The sequence below is a fragment of the Zea mays genome, chromosome 7, assembly GCF_902167145.1.
Source record: "Zea mays cultivar B73 chromosome 7, Zm-B73-REFERENCE-NAM-5.0, whole genome shotgun sequence".
NCBI classification, from domain to species: domain Eukaryota; kingdom Viridiplantae; phylum Streptophyta; class Magnoliopsida; order Poales; family Poaceae; genus Zea; species Zea mays.
Window position 1 is genome coordinate 24,406,026 of NC_050102.1, and position 12,117 is coordinate 24,418,142.

The window sequence follows — 12,117 nt, forward strand, 5'->3', positions numbered from 1 at the left end:
AGCAACCTAAACATGGAGTTTAAATGTATTTACCCACCACCGCCACTGGTTATGAGAAATCAATCTAGACTTTAGAGCTGAGCTGCTCCACCTAGGGTTTTAGAGAAAAAATGCTCTGGAATTGAGTGAAGCCATGTTAAACACACCCTAAATTCATACCAACTAAGTGTATCATACAACCAAAAATTATATGACATAAACGAGAATGCCAAATATTTGTCTCACTCTCATGGCTCACATGGTTCACACATTTAAAACAAGAATAAGATGAAGACAAGCAGAACAAGCCTTTGCTCTCATATTCTTTACCAATAAAAGTTTCATCCTTAACATAAATTTATTAGGATTAAACATAACTTTATAGCCATCTTGATACATGAACAAATAACTAACTAAGTTTTTCCTTATTGAGGGGATATGGTACATGTTTTTTATTTGCATGGTCTTTGCCAAAGTAAGATTTAGATCGACCATACAAATACCACGAATCGTTGCATGTGCTCCATTCAACATCAACAAGGAGGAACTTCTCCTAACCTGATAAGAAGAAAATAAATAAATATCAACATACATATGAATATTGGCCCTTGTGTCATACCACCAATCCGGTGAATGATAAACTAAAAGACTAATAGATAATAAATTACCATACCCCTAAATTCCTCCATCAAGCTCAATCATGTTTGCAAATTTCTTGTTTGGCTTCTACTTAGCTTCCTCACACTCCCTAGTATAATGCCTAGGCTTTCGACAAGTGAAACAATTATCTTTTTTCTTATTCTTGAAAGGAGTGGTGTTCTTTTGTTTGATCACTTGCTTGAATTTCTTATAGAATTTTTGAGGATTTTTCTGTATCACATGGGCACTATAACTCCCCTCAACAACTTCCTTGTCGTGGACATATTTAGTTGCCGCCTTCTCTTTAACATCTAAAGAGCCAATGAGGTCGGCAATGCCAAATTATTCTCTCTTATTTCTTAGACAAGTAGCAAACTTCGTTGCTTAGCAATAATGCAGCCCACCACAAACTTCTCTAATAGCACACAACCAAAATTATTGAGCTCTTTCACCATTATATATATTTCAAGAGTTTGTTCTACTAAAGAATGATTTAGTCAATTTGTATTCATGGAACTACTCCATGACATGCAATTCATTACTAGCATCAAAAACTCCATATTTGGCCTCTAATAAATTCCACATTTGTTTACCAATGGACATCGTCACATATGCATTAACTATATAATTTCCTAAACCTTCAATTATTGTCCACAGTATAAGCATCCTAAAATGTACACTCTTCTTAAGCAGTATGCGGTCTATGTGATCTAGGCTCGATAATAAAATACAATGCATCTCTAACACCAACGTTTGTATTATGTTCCCTCGAGACATTTTATTTCAACATGCTTGCAAAACCAGCTACCAAAAAATTCTATCATGTTTTTTATTGTTAAATATTTATGCATTTTAAACATTAGTTTAATCCATAAAAAGGATAACAACAAGTTGAGGACATCAAAAAGGTGCATGTGTGATCTTAGCATGATGAACATGATAAACTAGTGACTAACATGAATTTGATCCACTAAGGAGAAACATACCCAACATCCGACATGGTACCAATCGGTGTAGCCATCCCGCTTGATTGAGTGTAGTTAGATGAACGTGTCGCTCACTGTCATGTCACCACGAAGGAGAGGGCGAAGCGAGCAGTCATGCCGCTCACGAACACTCTAAAAACATGATTGTTGGCCTTCACCCGAGCAGGTAAACTCTTGGATGATACTCATTTCAAAGACATGTTCTCCTAGCGCTCAGACGCACAATAACTAGAATGTAGTGCTTGGCTAATAGCTGAAGGAGCAGAAAAGTGAACCAAGAAATGATGATAATATGAAGCTTAAATAGATGAGTCAGGAGAACTAAAGATCATAACATTGATGGCGGCACACGCGCATGTGGCATGTATTCATCCTTTTCTCAACAACTTAAGGTAGATGGAAAGAGTCCAACTATGTAAGCTATGTTAACATCCTATTAACTTTCTGTATGATACTAACCATAACACATAGCTTATTTAATATGAACTTTTGGTATTTATTGAATATTTATATGGGACAAGCCTACAAAAATACTAACATTTCGCATACTAGATTGTCTCTTGTAATGCTATTAGGGTTTCTTTATCAAGTTAAAGGGAGAGAGAGTTAAAAAAGTGGATGTTTCAAGTATCAACCACCTCATTAGTAAAAAAATAGGGCTATCGGACAATTATTTTATAATTTATTGTTGACATTCTCCTCACAAACTTTTCTTTGTTGATTGTATAAATTAAGGATAACTGAACTACTATGAGAATGAGACAACTTAGAAGACAATCAATGTACAATCATCGCATGACCATACGACACTTTATAAGCTCGTTCATGAGACAACACAAATCTGCTTGTCCATAGTGGTTTAGGCTCTCATTCATTTAGAGAGGTGAGATTTTTCTATTTGACATTTTTACTGTAAAGCCTAAAATTAGTATAAGAGAAAAATGAGGAAACAAATAAATAAATACATTTATATGATAATGTTTTGGGATTATGAAACCAAAGGAGATTAATTGATCCTCTTTTTCCTTTAGCAAGTTCAATTAATAGGATTATATTAGTCGAATAACAAAATAAATAAATAAGAAATGTGCACCCTATAATGAAATTCTTGTATTTGTATACAAATTTGTGAAACAAGTTTGAGTTTAAAAATTAGAATTTGAAAATAAAAGGGGAATAAGGGGAATAGAAAACAAAAGGATAAGAATTTTAAGGAAACCATTTATTCCTCCCATAAATACATAACAAGGAAAAATAATAAATAATAATATTGTAAACAATAGATGTTATATTCACATTAGTATTAATTTTGACACTTGAAAAAAAAATTGAAAGTGCAAAACAAGAATTTGAATTTAGTTTGGATATTTCAAATTAAAAGTATAAATGAAAATAGGAAAAGAAAAAAAAGAAGAAACCCACCTACGCTTTGGGCCAGAATCATCTTCTTGGCCCATTCAACCTGCTCAGCCACCTCGCCCATTCTTCTCTACCCAAGTGCGCGCGCAAGCAGCCCACCCGTGTCGGGCCCACGCGTCATCCGCAACGGCGTGTGCCCCGCGTCCTCGCGCTCACTGAATGTGGGCCTGCGTCCTTAGCCGCCTCGCTGTGTCTCTGCCGCGTAAGCCCGATGGTCAGACTTATCTCCCCTCTCGCGTGTGTCGCTGCATGTGGCCCCACTTCTCAGAAGCTTCTTCTCCGAATAACTCGGGCGCGGTTTCATCTCCGAAGCCACCTCCGCCTCGTTGGTCGAACTGCTTATCCGCATCTCACGCCCGCGCGCGAGGGTATAAATTGCGGACACCTTGACCGACTTATCCCCTCCCCATCCTAGCCGCCAGGGACAAAGGCTTTTAGCTCCACCAGAGAGCTCGCGATGGAGAGAGAGAGAGAACAGGAAGCACCCGACCTCGGCGCCGCGGGCAATTCGTCGACACGCAATTGCTTGGCCCTAGGAGCATGACGATTAAGCATCACCGGAGCGTGGCGGAAACATTCGTGTCACCAACAGGCGATCGTGGGGCCTAGACCGTCGGTAATTCGTCACTGGCGTCGACGTTCGACCTCGGGCTGCCCCACACCGTGTAATGGCTACACTGTTGCATCGTCGTCGGTGAGTAGCTTCCTTAGTAGTTTAGTTACATCCCCTCCTTGCGTAAACGCTGTCTGGGGCGAGGTTCGGGCGCGGGTAGTGGGGGTTTGGAATCCCGGCAATGGTATGCCACCGCGGAGGGCTACTGTTCTGTCGTCAGCGCTGGGGGTGGATGGGTATTACCCTGGCCATCGGATGGTAATTTAGCAGCCTTGATTAAAAGATGAGATGCTTGTGCGGCTGGGTATTGATGGTTGTCCGATTCGAGATAGACGGTTGTGATTAAATGGTAGCTACCCTTTCGGTTAAGTAGATTTGGACCCTCGGATTGGGACCAGACGGTCTACGCCACGTACCGGTTCGGGCGTGTGGCTAATAAGATCTTTGCGGTCTGATGACGATTGGATGGCTAGGATTGGCCGATACCTCTTCGACGGGTGATCTTCATAAAGAGCTCGTCCTCTTTTTCGTAATTAACCCGCCGTCCACTCGGGGGTATCCTGAGTCTTGGAAACAATTGGGTGTTAGCCCCGAGCTCTTTGTTTATTGTGCGTGTAGTCCAGGGAATAAAGAAAATAGGAAAAAGGATTACATAAATTGATTTTTATTACAAAAATAATTCCAGAAACTTGTATAATTCATATTTAATTCATTCTAACTCCAAATCGATTCATTCCAGTGACATTAATTTTGTTTTAATATTGTTCATCACCTAGTAACTCTATTTAGCCATGAAACTTGGATTAAAATTATTTACTTGAATTTAGTCTATACTAAGCATTGAAAACTTCATAAAATCATAACTCAATAACCGTGACTCCGAATTTAGTAATTCATGTTACCACGATCTCGTTATGACACGTAGAATATTATTATGCAGTTTGTACTTATGTTTGGTGTGATGTTAATTTTTCCTATACCATGTTTGTTTGTATTGCTACATCTAGCAGTGAGGTTATGAGAATCGGAAGATCATCCTGGTACCAGGCAGGTTGTGCCCTTGATCACTTTTATTCTCTTCCCAAGTGCGCGCAAGCAACCCACCCGTGTCGGGCTCACGCGTCATCCGCAGCGGCGTGCGCCTCGCGTCCTCGCTCTCACTGAATGTGGGCCTGCGTCCTTAGCCGCCTCGTTGTGTCTCTACCGCATAGGCCCAATGGTTAGACTTATCTCCCCTCTCGCGTGTGTCGCTGCATGTTGCCCCACTTCTCAGGAGCTTCTTCTCCGAATAACTCGGGCGCTGTTTCATCTCTAAAGCCACCTCCACCGCGTTGGTCGAACCGCTTATCCGCATCTCATGCCCGCGCGCGAGGGTATAAATTGTGGACACCTTGACCGCATTATCCCCTCCCCATCCTAGTCGCCAGGGACAAAGGTTTTTAGCGCCACCAGAGAGCTTGTGATGGAGAGAGAGAACAGGAAGCACCCAACCTCGGCGCCGCGGGCAATTCGTCGTCACGCCATTGCTCAGCCCTGGGCGCGTGACGATTAAGCATCACTGGACCGTGGCGGAAACGTTCGTGTCACCAACGGGCGATCGTGGGGCCCGGACCGTCAAAAATTCATCACTGGCGCCGGCGTTCGACCTCGGGCCGCCCCACACCGTGTAACGACTACATTGTTGCATCGCCGTCGGTGAGTAGCTTCCTTACTAGTTCAGTTACATCCCCTACTTGCGTAAACGCTGTCTGGGGCGAGGTTCGGGCGCGGGGAGTGGGGTTTGGAATACCGGCAATGGTGCGCCTCCGCGGGGGGCTACTGTTCCGTCGTCAGCGCTGGTGGGGGTGGATGGGTATTACCCTGGCCATCGGATGGTAATTTAGCGGGCCTGATAAAAAGATGAGATGCTTGTGCGGCTGTGTATTGATGGTTGTCCGATTCGACATAGACGGCTATGATTAATTGGCAGCTACCCTTTCGTTTAAGTAGTTTTGGACCCTCGGATTGGGATCAGACGGTCGGCGTCACATACCGGTTCGGGTGCGTGGCTAATAAGATCTGTGTGGTCTGATGATGATTGGACGGCTAGGATTGGCCGATACCCCTTCGGCGGGTGATCTTCATAAAGAGCCCCTGCTCTTTTTTGTAATTAACTCGCCATCCACTCGGGGGTATCCTGAGTCTTGGAAACAATTGGGTGTTAGCCCCGAGCTCTCTGTTTATTGTGCACGCAGTCTAGGGAATAAAGAAAGTAGGAAAAAGGATTACAAAAATTGATTTTTCATACAAAAATAATTCCAGAAACTTATATAATTCATGTTGGAGGCCTTTGTCTTCCGAAGGTCCTCAAAAACATGATTAACAATGTTTCCCAAGTATAATATATGTACAGGAACCTTTGGACTCAGGTTGAAGTTGTTCACAATATGAAAAGCATGTTTGGGACGAAGGTCGAACCAGCTCCGAAGCTCAGCGCAAGAAAGCTTCGGCTCAGTAGCAGAAATGGAACCGACTTAAAGACGAAAAGGCTATCTAGTCCTTGATAGATTATCCTTATGACAATAGTAAACATGAAGGGCATGAATGTAATTTTACACAGGCTGCGCCCTGTGCCTATAAATAGATGAACAGTACCCTCGTACTGTTCACGCTGACTTATACTCGCTCGTGTGTCACGCTTGTATCTTTTCCTTCTGTCAAGCTGAAGGTACAAATGTAATCCTATATTATTTCTGTTTATCCATGATAATATAATAAAGTTGAATTAATAATGGTATATGATTATTCATGTTGTCTCTTATATTTCACATGCTTCTTCTTTCATTAACGTATACTGCGATGATGAAGGTTCATCCTTCATGACCTTTGTCTGAAGATCGTTATATCCTAAGGGAAATAATGCTTCGAAGGACGAAGGGCATTAACCTTTAACATTTTGTGTTGCCTTGTTCTTAATTCATAGCATTTGAGAACAAGTCCCCAACATTGGCGCCGACCACCTTCGGTGAACTCATTCGACCACCTTCGGCAAGCCCTGACCTTTGTCATGCTGCCGAAGAAAGCTTCAGCGCCAGGGGCTACTGCATTACAGCCACTGGACACAAACCAGGAGACTCTCTCTCTCCGAGAGGCTCGAAGCCAGAAGAGAAAGGCCACCAGTCCAACACTCCAGGAGGAGGAGTTAGACCAAGAGATCAGGGACATGGAAATCATCCATCAACAAGTGCAAAGGAAGAAGGAGAAGATGGCGCGGCTGGCCGATCTTCAAAGGAAGATCGACAAAGCTACTAAAGAAGTGTGTCATCTTGCTCAACATGAATAAGACCGAAGGCCCCAACACAGGGAGCTTCGTCAGGAAGGCTTATTCAATGAGGATGGATGGTATGGTTATTTTAATCATGATACATTTACTTTTGATGATGCTTCTCCCTTGGCAGCAGAACTGCAGGCTACCCCATGGTCCCCATCATACAAGCCACCTTAGCTCCCCATGTATGATGGGCACTCAGATCCAAAGCAGTTTTTGATGAGTTACGAAGAAACTATATCTTCGTACGGGGGCAATACCGCAGTCATGGCGAAGTCCTTCGTCATGGCAGTCCGGAACGTAGCCTAGACATGGTATTCTTCTTTCGGCCAGGGACTATCACGTCGTGGCAGAAGCTCAAGGACATGCTGGTTACCAGTTTCCAAGGCTTTCAAACGAAGCCAGTCACAGCTCAGGCCCTGTTCCAGTGCACGCAAGACCGTGAGGAATACCTTCAGGCATATGTCCGAAGGTTCTTGCGACTGAGGGCACAAGCGCCTACATTGCCCAATGAAATTGTCATTGAGGCCACGATCAAGGGTCTTCGGCCAGGACCTACTGCTCAATATTTCGCTAGAAAGCCCCCACAGACTCTGGAGAAGCTGCTTCAGAAGATGGATGAGTACATCCGGGCTGATAACGACTTCCGCCAAAGAAGGGAGGAAGCTTACAGATTCTTTGAGATGACCAAGGGCTTCGGAGGACGAATCCACCCGAGGCATGTCAGGTCGATACACAACTCAAGTCAGAACGACGACAAAGGAAGCTAGCCTCAGAGGTCACAATACACCTCACAATCTTCGGGGCAACAGCAAAGCTCTTCCAGGCCACCAGCTCCAAGGGGCAGAGGTGTCAGGGGCTTCGGAGGAAGATTTGGGGATCAGCCCAGAAAGATCTACTGCTTATTCTGTGGTGAGGACAAGGGCCATACTACAAGAATGTGCCAAATCACCATTCAGAAGCAAAAGGAGATAGCAGAAGCAGAAGCTCGGCAAAATCAGCCGAAGCAGGTCTTGCACACTACTTCGTGCCACTCTCCCTACATACCAGAGTATGTGGGCAATCATCATGTAGCTTCTATTGCTTCGGCTAGCCATTCACAGGCTTCCTGGCCACAACTCCCACCCCCACCACCACTACAACCAATCTATTCCCGAAGCCAGCAGCCAGAAGTGCGCCAGCACTCCCAACAGCAACGTGAATTCAGGGAGGAATCTGAAGCTCGCACAGTCAACAGTACTGTGCCAGAATCAAAGCACATTTATTGAGCGATATCCTACCCCTGAAATACTTTTATGTTCTATGTCATTTTTTCAATAAGGAACAAGCAATGTATCCTTGTAATGGTTGCGCTTCTATCAGAATGAAATATATCTTCTTCACAGACTTACGAAGCTCAAAAAATGTCGAAGCTCAAAAGTCGTTACTAAGGGAATGCAGAGCTAAAAATTGCCGAAACTACCAAAAGTCATTCCTAAGGGAGCGCAGCGTAAGTTTTGCCAAAGCTACAAAAAGTCGTTCCTAAGGGAGCACAGTGTAAGTTTTCTGCTCAAAAGTCGTTCCAAAGGGAATGCAGAGCCAAATACCGCCGAAATATAAGGCGAAGAAGTTCAAAAGTCGTTCCTACGGGGATGCAGAACTTATACTGCCGAAATAGAAGGCGAAGAAGTTCAAAAGACGTTCCTAAGGGGATGCAGAACTTACACCGAAAAATAAGCGGTGAAGCCGAAAAATAAACGGCAAAGAGATTCCGATCGTTCCTAAGGGGACACAGAGATTGTGTGTTTCAGTATGGGTGTGTGGGTGTGTGTCTTCGGCATTAGCATCATTTTTTGCATCATATCATCACATCATCCCGCATAGCATCACATCATACATCATATCGCACCAATAACACGAATTGAATACGAAGTCGATCTTCGGAGAATGCTTTATAAAAATGAAAATGTGCTAAGGCACAAATTAAGCTGAGAAATACAGTTTCATCAGCTCTATTGCAAAAGAAGGGATCCCTTGTTTACGAAGCATGGATGTTTTTACGGAGTATGGATATTTTTACGAAGCATGGATGTCTTTACGAAGTATGGATATTTTCACGAAGCACGGATCTTTTTCTTTACGAAGCATGAAAAAAAGGGAAGGTGTTTTTCGCCGAAGGCTCAAAAACGGTATGTATAAAAAGTTTCATGCATCGCAAAGAAGTGAATTACAAATAATTTACATAATAGATTCAAAGACATGTACATCGAATATTACTGTCTTGTTACAACAAAGACACATTGACCATTTAAAAAAATTTATACAAAAAGTGCTAGTCTTCTTTCAAGATCTTCTCCTCAACTTCATTCAGCAATTTATTGACGACTTCGTCAACAATAGATTCGGCCATATTAATGATCTCAAGTGCTTCCTTCGTTTCTGGATCGGCCAGGGGATCGAATGGTTTCGGTGGTGGAGATAATTTAGCTACAGTGGAAAAAATTAATCAGTCTGAAGCCACAAAAACAAATGCCGAAGCTAAAAGCCGCGAAACAATACCTATGCGTTTATCGCGCTCTGCAGCTTCTTCAGCTTGTTTTGCTTGTACTCGGACGTCATGGATGTCTTTTTCACTTTTCTTCATAATTTCGTGAGCCATCTCTCGTCCACCATTCACCCAGATGTCATTATAAAATTTCCCGCCCATTAAACTTGCTTCAGCTGAGGGATCCTTTGTATGATCCACGGAGAAGGCAGCTTCGGCCTGGGCCAGAGTCTTGACGTGGTCGCATCCCGCCTTCTCCAGGATAGCTGAAATTCCCCTTGCACCAGAGAACGCGCAGACATCCCCGCGATCACTTAAAATTTCTTCGAAAGCTTCGGCCTCTCCACTTATCCATTCGATAACACCTTCAGGGTCGCCTCGTATGAAGTTATCTTCGTTAGAATAGGCGCCCACGTTGGCGAAGCTAGCCTTTAATTTCTCCACGCAGCCCAAGGATTTTTCAAATCATCTTTCCTTGGAAGCGCGAAGTTCTTCAACTATTTTTTCTAAATGGTTTTTTCAATATTCGCTGATCTCTCGGTTAGCTTCTGCGAGAGCGCATTTTTCTTTGGCTTCTGCCAACTGTTTCCGAAGGTCTTCGATTTTATTCTTTTGGATTTCGGCTTGAGCCTTGAAACTAGCTTCATCTTCTTTCACTTTGTTTACCAATAATATCAAGATTTTGTCTTTTTCAAGACCTTCGTTCCTTAATTCTATTACCTCTGAACGAAGATTGTTCAGAGCCATCGTATATCCTTCATCTTCAATATTTTTCTGTGCCCTGAGGGCATTACTAAGAATCAGGCCCTGCAAGTGGAGGAAAGAATAAGTATGACAAATAAAATACCCCATTTTTAAATACAAATTAAATTCAAATGTAACTCTTATACCTTTATGCTATTATACGCTAAACTGTCAGCAAGCTCATCCTTCGATAAGATTGAAAGGCCATCTTCCAGCTTCAGAAATCCGATGCTTCTACCTATCTCCCGGCAAACGGATATTTCTTTATTATCCGGGAGACAGTACAAAAAATCGTCTTCCCCACTGCCATTAAACACTAGTGCTCCCTTCGGATATTTCAATCTTTTGGTATAATGTTGCGCTTCTAATATTTCTTCTGGAGATAATACCTTTCCCGAAGCATGACGAATAATGTAATCAATACTTTTGTCCGGCGCTTCGGGACCAGGAGCTTCGGTTTTTCCAGTTGCAATCTGTTCTGTTGATTTTTCTTTAGGATCAGCACGCTCCATTTCGGTGGGCACTGAAGGCCCAGCTTCGGTTTCAGCTTGAATTGTTGCAGCTTCGACTCCTGCTTGTTCCGTTTCAGCTTCGGGTTGTGCCTTGGAAGCTTTGGCAATTTTTCTTGTAGGAGCAGGACTTAAGGTTTTTGCTGTTTCTAGCACAACATCTAGCATATTTGCCATCCTTCTCCTCTTAGGAGTTGCGACAGAACCTTTTTGTGCCTTCGGCACTGTTGCCTCTATTGATGGGCTTAAAATCTTTGGCATTTTTGTCATTTCTTTAATTTTTGGTCCTTCAGCCTTCGTTTCAACTAGCTTAACTGTAAGCACCTTCGGCATTACAACCGGCTCTTCTGTGCTCTACGCAGACAGAGCAGTTATTCTTGTTTCAGCAGCTGAAGAGGCCCCCTCGCCAAACTCAGGTACCACGGCCGGTTCAATGTAACGCGGCCGGTGGGTAAGAACCTTCATCTTTTTGCCCTTCGGTAGAGGCTCAATGTCACACCCGAGTTTTAGGGGTACAAAACCGGGCGTGGAATAATCACCAAGTGTGCTGGGATCAAGTCTCACACATATGATGAATCATGGCACAGGATCGAATGTCACATCTTTACTATATAATCGGAGTTCTATACAAAATAAATAAATAATTACATTATAAGGAGACAACGGTCCAGCAACCCAAAGTTGACTGGGAGACGACGACCTAGACCTCTCACGAACTCGTCACAACATCCTTCATGCGCCTCATCCTGTGGTACCTGTTCTTGACCTGTGGGAGGGTGTGAGACAGCAAGAGTGAGCTCACATACGTTCATCGCTCAACAAGTTGTGGGGAATAATGTGCATAAACTCGCCAAAGGTGGGAGCTCATGTGAAGTGTAAGGCTTACCAAAGAGGATGGTTAGAGCTGAGCATTGCTTTTAAAGTTGGTCAAAATTTTATTAGCAGTTACTAAGTATAAGTAAATACCAACCCAATTAAGCAGTAGAACAAAAGTAACAACATCACCTGCGATGCAATGCATATGGCAAATTGAATTTAGTTCCATAAATTAATCATGTGAGGGTCCGAGCTGCTCATGACCGTGAGCACGACTAGTATACCAGTTTTACACTCTGCAGAGGTTGCACATCTTTACCCACAAGCCATGTTACCCATTTTCCACGGGGTTGTACGGGCCCCATACACCTCTACCAAGGAAGCGAGGCAGGGTAACACTACGAGGCCTTTACAAAGTTCCACTAGCTTCAGAAAACCCGCTACAGTTTATAGGAAGCTCCAATGCAGGGATCCCTTGCCTGATCGCCATCGCAGCAAAATCAACCAAGGACCTCCCTACACTGACCACTCCCCTACTTCCCTTGCCCCTTTCGGGTAAGGTAGTCCTCCACTAGCTTTCC

The 12,117-nt window shown here is 43.4% G+C and overlaps 1 long non-coding RNA gene across 1 annotated transcript; it reads right to left on the reverse strand.

Moving 5' to 3' along the window:
- Window positions 1–269: 269 nt before the first annotated feature.
- LOC100278784 (uncharacterized) lies at window positions 270–1,875 on the reverse strand. The gene is made up of 2 exons (XR_555710.1): window positions 1,605–1,875; window positions 270–537 (listed from the first exon to the last, which is right to left on the reverse strand). It is a non-coding gene; the product is annotated as an uncharacterized lncRNA (long non-coding RNA).
- Between the last annotated feature and the right edge of the window lie 10,242 nt (window positions 1,876–12,117).